The following is a 16,112-nucleotide window of genomic DNA, read 5'->3' as shown; positions in this document are numbered from 1 at the left end:
TGATAATAATATTTCATCTGAAGCCGGGGATCAAAGTTTAAAATGATACCTTATTTATCACTGTAGTTGCAGTATTGACGAAACATATACGAAATACCAGAAAAAGACCTTATAGGATGGTTATTCTACCCATGCAATATCCACCAAATTGAAGTATTTCATGCTGCATGTTAATGCACACACATAATATATATAGGATGATGATGATAACGGATTTATTTTGTGACTAAACCTAGAGATAGACGTAAAACAATATAAACAATACTGACTGTCGTCGAGGAGACAGTAATCCAAAAAAGGAAAATTTCAGCATTTTTATGATATTTTTAAAATTCACTGTTAATCACGTCGAGAACGAAATTCGAATGCAATAATGTGAATGTGTATTTATTTTTCTTTCGAATGGTATATGTTTCAACTCTATGCGGCCATTATCACTAATTTAAATGTGCAAAATAAAAAAGTCTTCGGGGATTTATAACGAACTCTACATGCATTTCTTATCGAAACTTTTAAGTCAAATTAATTGGTAATTAATGAAGATTTAGATTGTATTTTTCATCTGAAGCCGGGGATCAAAGTTTAAAATGATACCTTATTTATCACTGTAGTTGCAGTATTGACGAAACATATACGAAATACCAGAAAAAGACCTTATAGGATGGTTATTCTACCCATGCGATATCCACCAAATTGAAGTATTTCATGCTGCATGTTAATGCACACTCACCCTCTGCCAAATACCCTTAGGTGGATCGTAGGATATAATGTAGATGTTAGTGGAGTTCTCTGCGGATTTCATTGACAGTGTTACGCTAAAATTATCTTACTTCAAGGATTAATACCATTATATATAGTAAATGAGGAAACTTGAATAAATATTCCACGAAAACTGTGGAAATCGTGCAAATAAACAGTGTTACGCTAACATTATCTTACTTCAAGGAAATACCATCATAAATAGTAAATGAGGAAACTTGAATAAATATTCCACGAACTCTCCTCTCGTTCTAATCTTAAGGTCTTTTCGTTAAGTGTAAACATTTTTATGGCGCGCGCGGCCTTTGCCCTATTCAATTTAAAGTACTAACCTCCCAACTTTATCCGCCATTTTACGATTTTATGAACACTTTATTATTGCTGAGATTTTTCCGCATTAATCAAAGAGTTTATACATCATATAATGAATTATCATTCTTGCCTTGGGATCGTGCTGTACGTGGAAAACTTAATATAGAAATATTCAAATGAAAAGCTCGCGGCTACTTACTTCCGTATGTCTATTATATCTGACGCAAAAGTTCCACCATGGAATTCAATTTAGGTTTTCCCTATTTTCTTTGCACAAATAACCTTAATTAAATATATCGTGTATAAATTTTCTCTTTTTTCTTTAATTTCCTTGAGCGGTTCCAAACCCGAGAAGATTTTATCATTAGTAATCGCCGGAGAAGCCTACGATATTTTATCATTTTTCACGTCCCTTGTGACTAAAATCTTCTCCGAATGAACTAAGCAAGTTTAGCCAGTAAAAATTATCTCGATTAGCATATTGGAAACGCAAAACTTTATATCATACGAATTCATTACCAATACCCGCAATCTGAACAATCACCACCCAAATACAACAAAAAAACAAAAACTGATGCATATCAGAAGGTACTAGACTCAAGTGAATAAAGCCGAATGTGTAGGGTGGACGGGGCAACGTTTACATATCGGGCACTGGGGCAGGTTTACAAAGCGCACTTTTCCGAACCGAGGTGCAATTTGCGCGCCAAATGTCATGACATATTAATGCTGCTCTTTAGGGGATATTTTCACGAGATATTGGGCGTCAGTCAAGCATCGGTCTAGCGTTGCGTAAACTTGCCCCGAAGACGGGGCAAGACTTGAACTAAATAACATTTTTTAATGGTTACAAACACTAATAGGCCAATGCTGACTGAATGCATAAAAATTTGAATTTATTAATTCCTTAATAAAACCAGGATGTCTAAAAAATTTTAAGTCAGACATAAAAATAAGAAAATTCACTGATAACTTCAGGCTTTACTGTGTGAAACGTCTCCATATTGGAAATAAAGAAATGTATGAGGCACAGAGCTCAGTGAAACATCTCTTGATAATCACCTATTAAAACTGCCTATGGTTGGAAAGTTTCCTTCTTTTGATAAGGTATTAATAATCCTTATTTAAGCCAAGCGCTACCCGCTAGCAGGGTATTCTGCTACCTGCTAATTGCCTGCATCGCAGCGGAGCTCATATCCTTGCTCTAAGGTCACCTCACACGGCGACAGGGGGAACCAGAATGACGTCACACGGGCTTTTCCCAGAATTCATACTTAGCAGTCGCGTTTTCGCGCGCTTGAAATTTTTCTCTTTTCATTTAATCGCGAAAAACAGATATCGTCATTTAAAAATCTAAAAGCGTGAAATACGTGCTCCAGGAGTAATAATATTTCGATTTAGGCAATAAAAAAATTATAGGAAACCACCTATTGCTTTTGAAGACTCATCACTCATGCTTGAGCAGTGACGGATCCAGAGATTGGATTAGAGGGGCTACAGCCTCCTTAATGTTTCCAATTTGCAATAGATAAAATTATAATTTCGTTCTACAGTTTTCGAATACATACAGTAGAGGAGATCCCCTTACCCCACTCCCTTTTGTCCCTATCGTGGAACCGCTGCTGTGCTTGACTGTTTTTACGAATTGGACTGCTTAGAGGAGGCCCAATTCATTCCCATATTAAGTTGTTATCACATCGGTCTCTTTTTAATCGGCTTTCAAAAATGTCCACGGCGCGGTGATGAGTGCAATGCGATCCACATTTTCTACAATATTTTCCTGCATAATGTTTTTTATTGCGAGGAATAGCGTTGTAAACTTTATTTCTTGAATTTTATAGATCACATTATCACTTCCCTATATGAATTTCGGTTAGTACCCCGAATTATACTTTATATCCCCGTGAAACTCTGATACAAGGGGGTGCATAGTTCTCGAGCGGGCGCGCTGGCGTATAAAGTACGCCAATTTCGAAAACCCAGGATTTCAAAATTGTACGAACATTCTGGTCTAAAATGGCCTGGCGTATTCTTAAAATGTACTTTGACTGTTTATTGTGCGAGTTTTCAAAGCTCAAAGTTTGTAGATAATTTACTTTTGCATCGGAAAGAGGGACCAACACCCGTGTCGTACAAAGTACGCCGCGTGACCGGTAGTGTACCTGGTGCTTTGCTTGTCTTGAATGGCCCCGTGTATTCTTACAATGTCATTTAGACTGTCTATAGTGCAATTATTTAAAGCACAAAGTATTGTAGCAATTTTTTTTTAAGATCGGCAGATGAACCCGAGACCCGTGGCGCATAAATTACGCCGCGCAACCGGTCGTGTACCACCAGCGTACCTGTATACATGTATCACTCATAATTGCGCAAATTTGAACTAATTTATACAAATAAAGATAAATTCTAACAAAAATCGAGTATTATCATGTGAATGCATATGTCGCGGACAAAGTACGCCACCCACCCGGTAATGTAAAAATATCAGGCGCGCCCGCTCGAGGGATAGTGGGGGCCCAATTCCTTCCCGTTGGAGGCTGATTTCTGTTGCCACTTCGGTCATATTTTAATCGTTTTCAAAAATGCAAGCGGCACGGAGATGAGTGCAATTCGATACATCTTTTTTCATTACTTTGCGAGAAATATCATTTAAAAGTAATGAATTTGATAAATGACATTATCACGTATATACATTTCGGTTTTTACCCCTAATTATACATTATTTCCCCGTGAAACTCGGATCACTTAAGCGCCGCGAGTGGCGACTTTTGTAAACTCATTTAAATGCGCGGAGGATGACAACACATTTAGAGGCCTACTGGAGGATCCTCTTTCGTGACATTCGTGGTTATTAATTTATTGCGAATGCTATGGGACTGCATAGAGGATACTGCATTCCGTCTTATTGAAGCTCGAATTTTGATATCAATATATATTGAATATTTGACAATGGGAACATTTTAATCTGATTTAAAAAATTCCGTATTAAGCACGATATAGAATACTATATCGATGGCCAAGTTCTAACAACACGAATCTCAAAAATGGCAACTTTTCTGGAGAGCAGAAAAAAACGCTTTGTTTTTTAACGGTATATAATTGTATTTTAAATAAAAATCCAAAAATCATAAAACTGAAAAGTAGCTTATATTTGCAAAGAAAGAGTTGTTTTTTGCTTGAATTTTATTTTTTTATGAGCAGTATTAACTCAGACCAGCCAAATGTTGAGGTACGTGTTGTTAGAACTTAGCCGTCGATATATTGTTACAGTAGCGTAACTAGGAATAGGCTTTGGGGGGGATGAGAGGGAATGGGGAAGGGCGACCTCCCACCCACCCCTTTTAGGAAAATTTTGGATAAATGACTTGCCTGCAAATACATTTAACATAATTTTAGGGCTTGAAATTTGGGTTTCATTAAAAGGTTACGTTAAAATTCACTAATTGTAAGTAAAAACTAGACAATACTTCTGAATATTATTTTTATTCCTCTGAGGCTTTGGGGGGATCTATCCCCCTCTTCCCCCCATAGTTACGCCACTGTAATGTTATATTAAATAACAGTATAATATGTAAGCGTATGCGTGGCGTTAAGGTGAGGGCGATCAATTTATTCTCAATATTTACTGAACAATAAAGTTATAATAGCGTTTTGATATATTGCCCTACTCTGAGTCGTGAAACTCCTTAAGTAGCTTCACTCCAGATGCGATCAGCTGAAAATTTGAATCCGTAAGGCGGAAGAAAGCGATCTTCTGTGTCTGTGGCCTTGCGGCTGAGGCCGGGTACTGCAGGCGATGTTTATTTCAAAGTGCTTAGAGGGACGCCTAATGCTTACGAAATATTATCGCCCTCGCCTCCGTCTGGACACCGATGAGAGAGCGCTGTCCTTCAACATACGTCCGACACGTCATTCGCCATTCCCGCGTCATCTGTGATTAAGCACCCAAGATCGATGCATAGGCAAGGCCGTAGCCAGGGGGGAACAAGATTGATCCCTCCCCCGAAATGAAAAAAAATAAATAGATACTTTATGCTCGCTTGGTGCTCACACGACGATATTATATAGCGGCGCAGGGACATCTAGTAGTCCAATGCGACCTAAGTCAATAATTATCTAAGCGAATTTGTAGGTGTAGTGGGTGTAGTAATAGTGCTGTGAATTAGTAGAGAGGTAAGTGACATATGAGCCTCCTGAGGGACCGCAGAATTGACATCGACACCGAGGAGTTAATTCATTTGGTCGCTGCAAAAAAAGCTAGAAGGTTAAATGCAATTTTATAAAAATATTTTTATATTTTCCTTTCAGGGTTTATAACAAATATGTATATTTAACCGTATGCGCTATTTTATTTATCTTATAAAAATAATTATTTTTTTGTCTACTATTCCATAAATCCCCCCCGAAAATATTTTCTGGCTACAGCCTTGGGCATAGGAGACAAGGGATAAGCACGAATAAGGAAATTAATTCTTCAGAATGCCTAAATTCTTCCCAAAAAAGGAACTTTCAAAATACATCTAAGTGCATAATACCCCGCAAGCCGCCTAAAAGGCGTGTGGCAGGGGGTGTTAGGACACCAGCCGATTACAGATTTAAAAAAAATTAAGTGCTCTAACGAAGTTGGGGCCAGCGTTTATTAAAGTCCTTTATAGTTCGGGGGAAAAACGATTTCCCATATCTAACCGTTCGGCAAAACATCTCTCTTAATTTATTGCTTCTATCGGACCTGGAAATATAGTGTGACTAATATTATGTTCTCTGTGTCGCTCTTAAAGATATCCATTCTCAATTGTTCAAGCAAGCCTAGCGCGCAGCGTCGCTAGCGGCTCTCAAGTCTAATTCGCTTAACAGCTGCGCAACGCTGTCTGGACGCCTGTAGCACCTTTTGACGAAACACGCAGCCTTCCTTTGTATTTTATTCAGTTCGCGGATGAAGTCTTTCTGCACCGGATCCCATACGCTCGCTACGTATTCAAGATGCGGTCAGATGAGCGCGAAATAGCACACTTTCTCATCCGAAAATCTTCCCACAATACGCTTGACGAATCCTAATTTCTTCAGGGCTTTGTGCATTATACGTTGCTTTGTCCATAACTCGTTATAACTCTCAAATTCATGTGCATTATCGTTTGTTGACTTATGTCACAACAATCGGCGACCCACGTAGAATGGAACACGATAACCGCGACACAAGCCGACTTGTGTTCATTGAATGGAAAGTACCCAATGCGACCGAAGCGGCAACAGAAATAATCCTTCAATGGGATGGAACAGGGCCTCCTCAATGCAGTTCTCTTGAACTGGGTCCTTCTCTTTGAAGTCCCCTATGCGCGAACGACCGCATTTGACTCGGCCCGCCTTTCAAATGTCTCGCGAGGAGCAGGGAACCAGCCGCCCCGCGACGCGGCGCGCCGCCTAGCGCCTGGAGGCATTCGCGGGTGGGGGTGGCTGCACTCGTCAGCGGCCCGCGCATGCGCGCGAGGAGGTTCGGCCCAGGAGCAATCAGCTGTTGACGAAGTCGCGCGCTCGTCGTCCTTCGACGCCCAACATCCAACTCCATTCCTCCGAACGTCACCGTGGTCGCCGGTACGGCTTAGTTCCCATCGTTGCGACGCGGTTTTTTCTTGCATGTTCATCGCTGGTTCTCTGTCCATCGGAAGTTGCTCCAGTCATCTTGAACGGCGGTGTGGATCAAAGGAATCTGTGAAGACGAAAGTGAGTTCACCGCTTGTAATACCGAAGTTGTCCATGTTTATTTCTCTTGACGCTCCATCACTTACTTGCACATGCGGCCATGTCAACCTAAGATGGTCTTTGACCTATCTTTCGTCATTTCCACGAAGCTCCATCACGTGTGATCTAAAGGTGTTATTGGTTTTTGAGTGCTTGTGAACTGCGGTACTAATGTGATGGGTGATTATTTCTTCGTTGTGCAATTAATGTGTTAATGGGTAACCTAGTTAGGTGATCCATGGTTACCGCTTCAAATACTTCCTGTTTTATGAAATTATCTGTAGCAAATTGGCGCCATAGGAATGCTAATTTCTAATTTGCGTGTAGGTGGCCGTTACCAATTAATAATCTTTCCGGTGTGAAGTAGTTCCATTTCTTTCCCGCAATTTAACTTGGCCTCCTTATCGTCCATGCATATGTAGTTTCTGCGTATTCCTTTTACAATATTAGGAACATATTAGAATATCATCGCTTGTGTTCAAGAATTAGGTCTGTAATCATCTCTTGATATTTGGCAGAAAGATTTTTACCGTCACTTGCATGGCGGCGTGTAAAGTTAGTCTAATGCTCCGCTGTACCATTTGTCCCCTTATATTTTTTTCTTAATTAGTTCTTCTGTTCATTTAATATTCAAGGCGGTAACAAAATATGTGATGCAATAATTTTGGTAAAGTAAATTGCCGACGATCCGGGAATCTCACCACTACTTTTTTCGTCGAGTTGGTAGGTGTCGTTAAACGTGTAGTTTGTGCAGTGGGTAGAATCGTAATTCCAGCATACTTGTGTAAATGTCCATTTACATGATACATCAATATGTACGAATTTCCTTCTAAATACATGAACGCGAGACTTTACGCTAAAATGGATAGTGTAACCACCCACATTATAAGAAAGCATGAACAGAAAATGGAACCTGTTCTTATTCGGTTCAAACATTCTCACGTATTCCGTTCCGGTCCAGTAAAATCTTTCGTGCATTTAGACATTAACTCGTTCGATTTAATGTATCGAGTAACTAGGCCATGGAGTTAGACCCTGTTGTTAGCTATTCCAGTGTAATTGTGCGGAATTATCTTTCTATTCCATTTCTTTGGGAAATTAAAGTACCGTCTCGTTTGTCAAATCTGCCTGACCTTGGCAATGATTGCCGGCACTCTTCGAGAAACGTGCTACTCACGTCTCCTTGCCGAATTATGTCGGGATATTGCTGCCTAATTTTTCGGAGAGGCCTCGGCGTGATAATATTTTCGGGGAAGGGGAAAATTTGGTGTCTGAGGTTGCAGTTTGGGGTAGGCTTCATTTGGAGATAATACGCGTAAGGCGCTGTTCTAATTGGTTTATCTACATACTGCTCCGCAAGCCGCCTCTATAGGTGCGTGGCGGGGGGTGTCAGGACATTAGTCGTTTACAAACAAAAAGTAAATGTGCAGACAAAGTTCAGGCTACAATTTATTTAATTCCTTTATTACGCGAGGGAAAAACGAATTCCCATACTTATCTTTTCGGGAAAATATATCATTGTTTCAAACCTGGGGATATTTTGAGGTTCTATTATGATATTCTCCGTCTCTCTCTTAAAGAAATTTATTTATTTTTATCGATATCAAAAGCCACTAGCAGTTTTTTTTACTAATAGCGCAGTTTTACATAACGCTTGACGAATCCTTGCTTTTTCAGGGCTCTGCTAGAAATGTTTCCGATAAGTTTTCCCAGCAATAGGATATAATTTCTCATAACTCCCAAGTAATTGGCTTAGAAGTCGCAGTTGCTGGTTTAAAATTTTTGCTGTGTTCAGCATTTTAACTTCGTTTCTGAACTTCGACTTGACCCTCACTTTTCTGTTGCGCTTATCTCATGCGTTTTCCATGACATCATGTGGAACAACTAAGCACACGATCATTTTCCCTACCGTACCTCTTCCTTCTCTCCCACTGGATGATTGATAGAAAACTTTTTTTAATCGTTTACAACTGTCAATTGGTGCTATTACGATTTTATTTATCGGTACTATTGTGTAATTTTTATTTCAATCTTTATGGAAAACGTATTCTTGTCGGCAATTGGTTGAGGCATCGTCCAAACATTTCGGGGGGGGGGGGGGGGTAGTTGAACCCCTTACCCCCCCCCCCCCCGGAACTCCCACGCTAGCTACGGTTTTTTCTTGCTTTGTGATATTGTGCAATTGCATTTTTTCTCCACATTAGTTCTCATCACGTGGTCAAAATTACTGATGAGTTAATATACCCCTGATTATACTGACCCCGAAATGTAGCATTAAGAGTTATAATTCTGTTTAAGGGTTGATTTTGTATTAGTTAATTTGGTTTTCTTACCATCACTACGAAGGCTAATACAATTCACATGAGTTTGGTTAGATATTTAATTTATTTTTTTATCAAATTCTACATTTATTGTTTCCTAAGGTTCCTTTGCAGTCTCTTTAGCGGTTAATTAATAAACGATAGTTTTTTATTTTTAAAACCAAATTGCTTTTCTTTTTCTTCTTCCATGATATTAATTTAATTTCCTCATAATTTAGTTCTATTTTATTCATAAAAATTTCATTTCAGTCATTGTTCAGCCTCTAATTAAATTACGCAGTTCACTGACTCCATTTTAACTCTCTGGAGATACTTTATAACCCAAACAATGAGCAGTTACATCGGGATTCAACTTAAAAATTGTCTTTTCTCTCAAACTAACCCTGCTACGGGAAATAATGTTTTCATGTGAAACAAGGAAGTACCTGCAATTTGCAATGAATCATTAATCGTTGGCCGTTCATATGCACTAAATATGGTGCAAATTATTTCATGTATTCATGCACACTGCATTTATTTAATAGTTCATAATAATATTTGTTATGAAGCCTCAGAAAATTTTCTAATAATGTTATTTCTATTACTTTCAGGTGAGGAGCATACCGTGATACATCGCTTCCCTGATCCTACCATAAAGGACTACTTTCGCTTTTGGACTCTTTACAGAGGTTAGAATTATTAGTTACTCTTGGGTTTATTTACAATTTCACACGCATAGCTAAACATTATGGCCTCGGATTAATTTTGGTTCTTATTCAGTACGATTTTTACCGCTTTTTAAAGAGCTCCATTTATTTTCCACACTGTATTCGATGTTCCTGTTATGTATGAAGCCTAATTCAATTCAGCTTTGGTTTGCTATAGAATTAATTCGTTTCTATTTAATCTAGATTTCTTGTTTACTCCCGTTCAACTTTCTTCCGCTCGGCGGTTAATTTGTAAAACGACAATTATACCTGCAGTAGTTGCACTAATTTTTCCATATTTAGTGACATGCGTTTTGTTATTGTTAAAAGGATAGCTTGGTTGATAAAGTAGGTGGGCGTATTTCCTTGTCAAAGTCTTACCTATAAGACGCCTTTCAGGGTGATGCACCGTGATATGATAGAATCCTTATCAAACCTGTTGACGTGACAGCATTATAAATGTTATTTAATTTATTTTTATTCCTGTGAGGCAAGCTTTGATTTTGAATTTCTTCCTGCTGGATGGTGGAGGTACTGAAAAATATTAAATAACCACCACTTGATAGTAGTGTTACAATTTTTAATAAAACTTGCTTTTATATAATTTTTCTGTAAAACTTCACTTCGTTCCATTGCTCTATATAATGTGATGTTTAACATTTGAAACTCAATTTTTATATGAGAGAAGAGGATGCCTACAATAATTAGTTACTACTAGTAGTTAGTGATAATAACTAATTAGTTATTAGTGGTAATAGTAGTTAGTAATTATTGGGAGATAGTTGTACCAATCGAATATTTTGGGCTCTATCATTATACTGTTCAAGAAAAGTTGGATACAATTCACCTGACGTGAGATTCATTATTTTTTTTTAATCGGACTAGAATTAGCTATGGTAAGAAAGGTGACGCAAGACTTCATTTTCAATTAGAATCATCTGAAAAATCATTTCGCTTGCTACTATTGTAATTATTGGCATTGAATGACGATAGTGGCACCCCAGTATGCTGCATTTGTTGCACGTCACATTTATTATGCATGAAATATAAAGCTCAGTTTTACAACGTTTTCGGTCTTTGTTATTCCCCGATATACCGACGAAAAAAAACATTTGCATAGAAATATTTTCCGCAATTTTAAAATTTTTAACCTTGCTTCACATTATTTTTTACAGTTAATGGAATTTAGATTTTTTATCAAAATCGTTCTTTTAATGTATTGATATTTGGCAGTCGATACTAAAACTGTAAAAATTACGTAATATTTATGGCTTCCTTTCATACCATATCTGGCCCTTTCGTCATCTGTCACCATTCCTTGTACTAAAATATTTTTCTGGCGCACTGAATGGTTTTTCTGTGTATGGCGTTGAAGTCTCTACGTCTGTAACAAATTCTAACCGTGTTCCATGGCGGGATAGGTATATTTAGAATTGTTTTGAGGAAAATCACTCCCTCTGAACATAGTCTAAATTCAACTTTTCGCTGTATTTAAATATTATACTTCACCTAATACCCTTTTACATAGAAAAATCGAGGGAGCAACTCCATTTGTTCAATTGTCACAGCATTTAGGATATGCACTATTTCAATAAACTTTCTGGGTTCCCCCTTCACTAGATCCCACGGGGTACTTTGTATTATCAATGAAATCTTTATTTTGATCATTTACGAACACAACGTACATAAAAAATTAAATCAATATTGACTTGCACCTTTTTAAAAAAACCATATTGTCGAGCTTTTCCGTATTTTGGTATGCGTATTAGATTATTCCATCTATGTAAGTTACGAGGTATTTCCAGATTGTAGCCTCAATGCATAGGATGAAATGATGATAAGTAATGTTCGCATTTTCTCATATTTCTCTTAATTTTCACCCCCCTGAAGTTACTCAGCGCCCCTTATTTCAATATTTTAGGCTTTTTCGGTGGTTATTATGCGGAAATTCTTCTCGGGTCGTATCTGGGTAAATGGCTCCATATCCAACGCAGCTGACTCTGCTATTATCTGCTGGGTCACCCTTCACCCCTCAAGACAACTAACAACCTAAAAAGAACTTGTTTTTGTTGTTTATGTTTATTCACCCGGGAAAGAATTTTTTTTAAGACGATCGAATTCTAACTTTACGTTTTTATTAACTCGCTTAGTTGTTTGACGTCTCGCCCGCGTCAAATTTTACAACTCCATTATAACAGGCTTAGGTATCACCGATAGGTATCAGGCTGAAATTTTCAGGAAAGTTCAGAACCCGATTACAATCGTATAGTTAACTTTTTTATAATGATTGGAACTTTATCTCAATTTTTATTAAGAATTCAAAATTAAATATGGAGATAAGTTCAAATATGGCCACCAAAATCCATTGTCGGCACTACGATCATTGCGTTCTTAATGAAACTATAGTCATGTATAATTTCGTCAAATTGTATTCTTTTTAGTTTAACTGTTTTAGTTTTAGTTAAACTGGTTACCAAAATTGAATGACGGCGCTGCAATCATTAAACGGAAAGAGAATGATCGAAAATCATTAAAAAATCAGCCTACATCAAGGTCATTTGATAAATTGTCGAGTGAAAGATATTTTATATGAAAAATTGTTTGTGTATTTGTAAGAGTTTGAAGAAAAGGCTATTGAGGTGTTTGATCTGGAGTGAAGCGCTTTTCGGCGCGGAAACGTGTACACTAAGGAAGGAGGAAGTGATACTGGAGTTTAGAGATGTGGGTGTGGAGAAGAATGGAGAAGGTGAATTGGACGGAGAAGAGGAGTAATGACGAAGTGCTGGATATGGTGGGTGTAGAGGGAAAGCTTCTAGATGAGATATGGAAGAGACAGAAGGTATGGATGGAGTGAGTACTTTGCAGGGAGGTCATGTTGCCAACAGTGTTCGTGGGTAGAGTATTGGGTAGACGAGGGAAGGGTAGGAAGGGAATAGGATTTTTTGATAGAATGAAAGGAATCAGGCCTTATTGTAAATTATAGAGGGGAGTGGCTTAACTATGGGGGAGATGAGGGGATAGATCCCCCCCAAAGCCTCTGAGAAATAAAATATTTAAATGCTGACGCATAATAACTGCACTGCTAAAAATTTTTAGAGCTAAAATGATGTGAAATGTGTTACCTGGCATGTCATTTTTCAAAAGTTTTCCCAGATTTTGCCCGAGGTGGATGGGGCTCGCCACCCCAGACCACCCCTTCCCCCCCAATGCATATACCTAGTTTTGCCACTGAAAGAGGGAAGTCCATGAGGGGAGGGGAGTGTCGGAATGCTTCGTGAAGCTCCATGTAAACCTACCTTAATCGGTATAGTCCACAAATCTCTACATGGAAGAATGACACCTCGGTAGCTTAACTGTCTGAAGCACTCGGCAGGAAATCGAGGGATCCGGGTTCGAATCCCGTTCAAAGCGAATGATTTCTTTTCTCTGTGGATTTTTCGCACAATTTGTGCATTGCGGTTGTCTTCCGTAAAGTTATCACCGTGGATAGTCCCAGTATACTTAAATTCTACCTTAATCGGTACAATACTGTATAAATGATTGTAATATTTGTGCTACGGGCGTTGAAGTCTCCCGCTTGGTTACAGTTCAATCTTGTGGTTCGCGTGATTTCTCTGCTGGTGTCTGTGTGTGTGATGCAAGGAGAGTAATTTCGCCGGTGAAGCTGCATATAGATGATAAATTAGCCATGTCGGAATGCCACGCTTTTTTCCTTTCTATTCATCGCTGTGTGAATTAATCCGCCGTGTGTTTCTATGGGGGTGGCTAGGCAGAGGTCGTAGTCTGAGAGTCGTGTGCAGCAGATAGTGATCTCTTTAGATGATGGAACTGGGGAATGTGGGAAGCGCAGAGGGGAGCTTTCGGTGTCTGGGTATTATTTACGTCGCTACTTCGTTCATGAGAAAGAATTTTACTATTTCTCAATCCTCGTATAAGCTATATAGTGATTTGGAGGAAGTTATATTGTTTATTCTTCCATCAAATAATGTATACAACAACATTAACATCGAATATGAAATACTTAGATCAGTCATCAGTAATGCACCGGCTGATATCTTGAGACAAAAATATTCTTCTAATTTGTCCTTTTCCTCTGCGATAACATTGTGACTATTTGTGTATTAATTAATACCTGATTCTCAATAATATAGAATATTTCAAGGGATAAGATTGCCTTATTGATTTTTCTTGTGTATCAGTGAAATAGCGTTGATGGCCATGAGGGGTAGAACTTATGTAACACTTGGCTACTCGCGGTTTATATCAACATCCCTTATTTATATTCACATTACAATTGCTTTGGTAATTTTGAATCAAAAATTATACTCCAAGAATTATTTTCTTTTGCAAAAAAAAATAAATTAAATTTTAATTAAAATTTGATTACTTTTCATGCAAGTGAATAATAAATTAATTAAATAAATTTGACATCGCTTGTTGGCATTCAATAGCATTTATCACAGTTTTCAGTAATAATGTGAGCTTTCTGTGATTAATAAAACAGTTTGTGAAGAAAAGAATATTTACGTTCTCTGTTGTGGTAAGGTGAGAGAAGAGATTAAATAATTTTCAGAGTAAATTAAACCAAAGGCATGCGAATTGGTTACAATTAGCGGTCACACAGGGTAGCTGGTCAATCCCGAGGTACTATGCCTTATCACATTTTTAGGGTTTTTGGTTGGGGGTTTTGTGAATACTTCTTCCAGGTTACGACTCCGGGCCCCTGGATCTGGAGCCTCGCCATCAACCCGCTAAGCCTTTTAAGCCCCCCGAAAACTGTCCCCTCACTCTGATCATATGCTTTTATACACCCGTGACTTGGTTTGGGGTAGGCTCTACCGGTTTCTATCCAAACTTAGATTTGAATCACTGAGTAAGTGAATAATAATTTTAGAATTCAAAACATGATGTCAAGCTAAAAAATTTCTCTGATTTTTGTCAAGTAAATGTTTGGAGTGGAAGCTCACTCATTGTAGCTCAATTTTGCTTTTACTGCATTGCTTGAACATTTGAGAATAGGTATCTTTAGGATCAACACGGAGAAGCCCCACTATATTTTTAGGTCCCATAGAAGCAATACATTGAGAGATATTTTGCCTAACGGATAGATATGGGAATTCGTTTTTCCCCGATTCATAAATGGCTTTAATAAATGTTAGTCGTAATTTTTTGAGCATTTGCTTTTTATACGTAAATGGCTGATTTCCTAACACCTCCTGCCACACGCCTTTTTAGGCGGCTTGTTGTGTAGTATGTAGATGTAGATGGTGTGTCTAGTATTTTCTAAGCCACTGAAAATTTTTATTTCGCGATCATTTTATCAGGAAAGGAGTAAATCTGTCGTTTGTTATGGAATGGAAGGCCATTTTTTTAAACTCGCTGCCATTGAACTAAGTAGTTGAAGCTCTGAAAACCCTTAGAATAATACTGATTAACACACCTGGGTACTCGTGTGGATCTGCCACTTTGGCTTCTAGTTAAACAGGTGACTCTAAAATGTTTGCTCTTGTTCTCTCCGCTGAAGACCTTGGCGGCGGCGTAAAAGATTTGATAAACGCGGACCATGACAAATAGCGTGACTCTCTCACCACCAATAAATATACTGAGCTAGTTAAAGAATGTTGGCTCGTGAAACTGTTCCAGACGAGTTGAAACAAAAGCAAAGGCAGTCAGGTGCGGCATAGCAAAATCGATCCTGTTCCTATTTCTCCGAATGTGTTGTTCAATGGAATGACCTCATAGAGAGGGCAGTTGTGAACTGAATAGAAATGTGGATGTAATGCGTTTCAGTCCTATTATTCTTGATTCAGCCTAACTGTGGCAAAGTGGAAGTGCTTGGAATATGAAAACGAAGTGTAGATAACGTGAGGAAAGTCTAGAAGTTATGTAAGATTATTTTTCATTACATTCTATCTCGCCATTGCTCTTTTTTTGGCCAAAAGCTGTTTTGCAGGAAAGTGTGACTGGTACAACTACATAATACCTTTCGGGCCACCTCTAGGGTGTTTTGCAGGGGGTTGCTAATCACCTGCCTGTAGAATGCATGAGCAGTGGCGCCGCGAGGGGGAAATATATGTCCAAATTATGGAAGATAACCACCCCCCCCCCTCCCCCCCAGAAAATTTTTTTATATAAAATATTTTAGTGTAACAAATTTAGTAACTAATATTACGGAGGCGGATGACTCACAAATAAAACATTTAGCTATTCGCACAGCCTTAAAACTCTCCATTTTGAACCATTTATTTTAGAAGTTTTCTAGGGGGGGGGGCACCCGCGCTTTCCGCTTACCCTGGCA

The 16,112-nt window shown here is 38.4% G+C and overlaps 1 protein-coding gene across 3 annotated transcripts in view; it reads left to right on the top strand.

The window, feature by feature from the left end:
- LOC124168806 (PTB domain-containing adapter protein ced-6-like) overlaps positions 1-16,112 on the top strand; it is a 320,754-nt gene that overhangs the window by 155,071 nt on the left and 149,571 nt on the right. Inside the window, exons 1-2 of one of the 3 annotated variants that reach the window (XM_046547119.1) lie at positions 6,606-6,789; positions 9,719-9,796. The exons of 1 other annotated variant lie outside the window; for it this stretch is intronic. The gene's annotated coding sequence lies outside the window, so the exon portion shown is untranslated. Of the gene's footprint in view, positions 1-6,605; positions 6,790-9,718; positions 9,797-16,112 lie in introns of those variants that run through there. One more of the 3 variants, XM_046547121.1, reaches the window with a different exon arrangement.

This window comes from Ischnura elegans, chromosome 12 (assembly GCF_921293095.1).
Source record: "Ischnura elegans chromosome 12, ioIscEleg1.1, whole genome shotgun sequence".
In the NCBI taxonomy this organism is placed as follows: domain Eukaryota; kingdom Metazoa; phylum Arthropoda; class Insecta; order Odonata; family Coenagrionidae; genus Ischnura; species Ischnura elegans.
The sequence above is the reverse complement of the archived record's forward strand: the minus strand, read 5'-3'. Positions and strand labels throughout refer to the sequence as shown.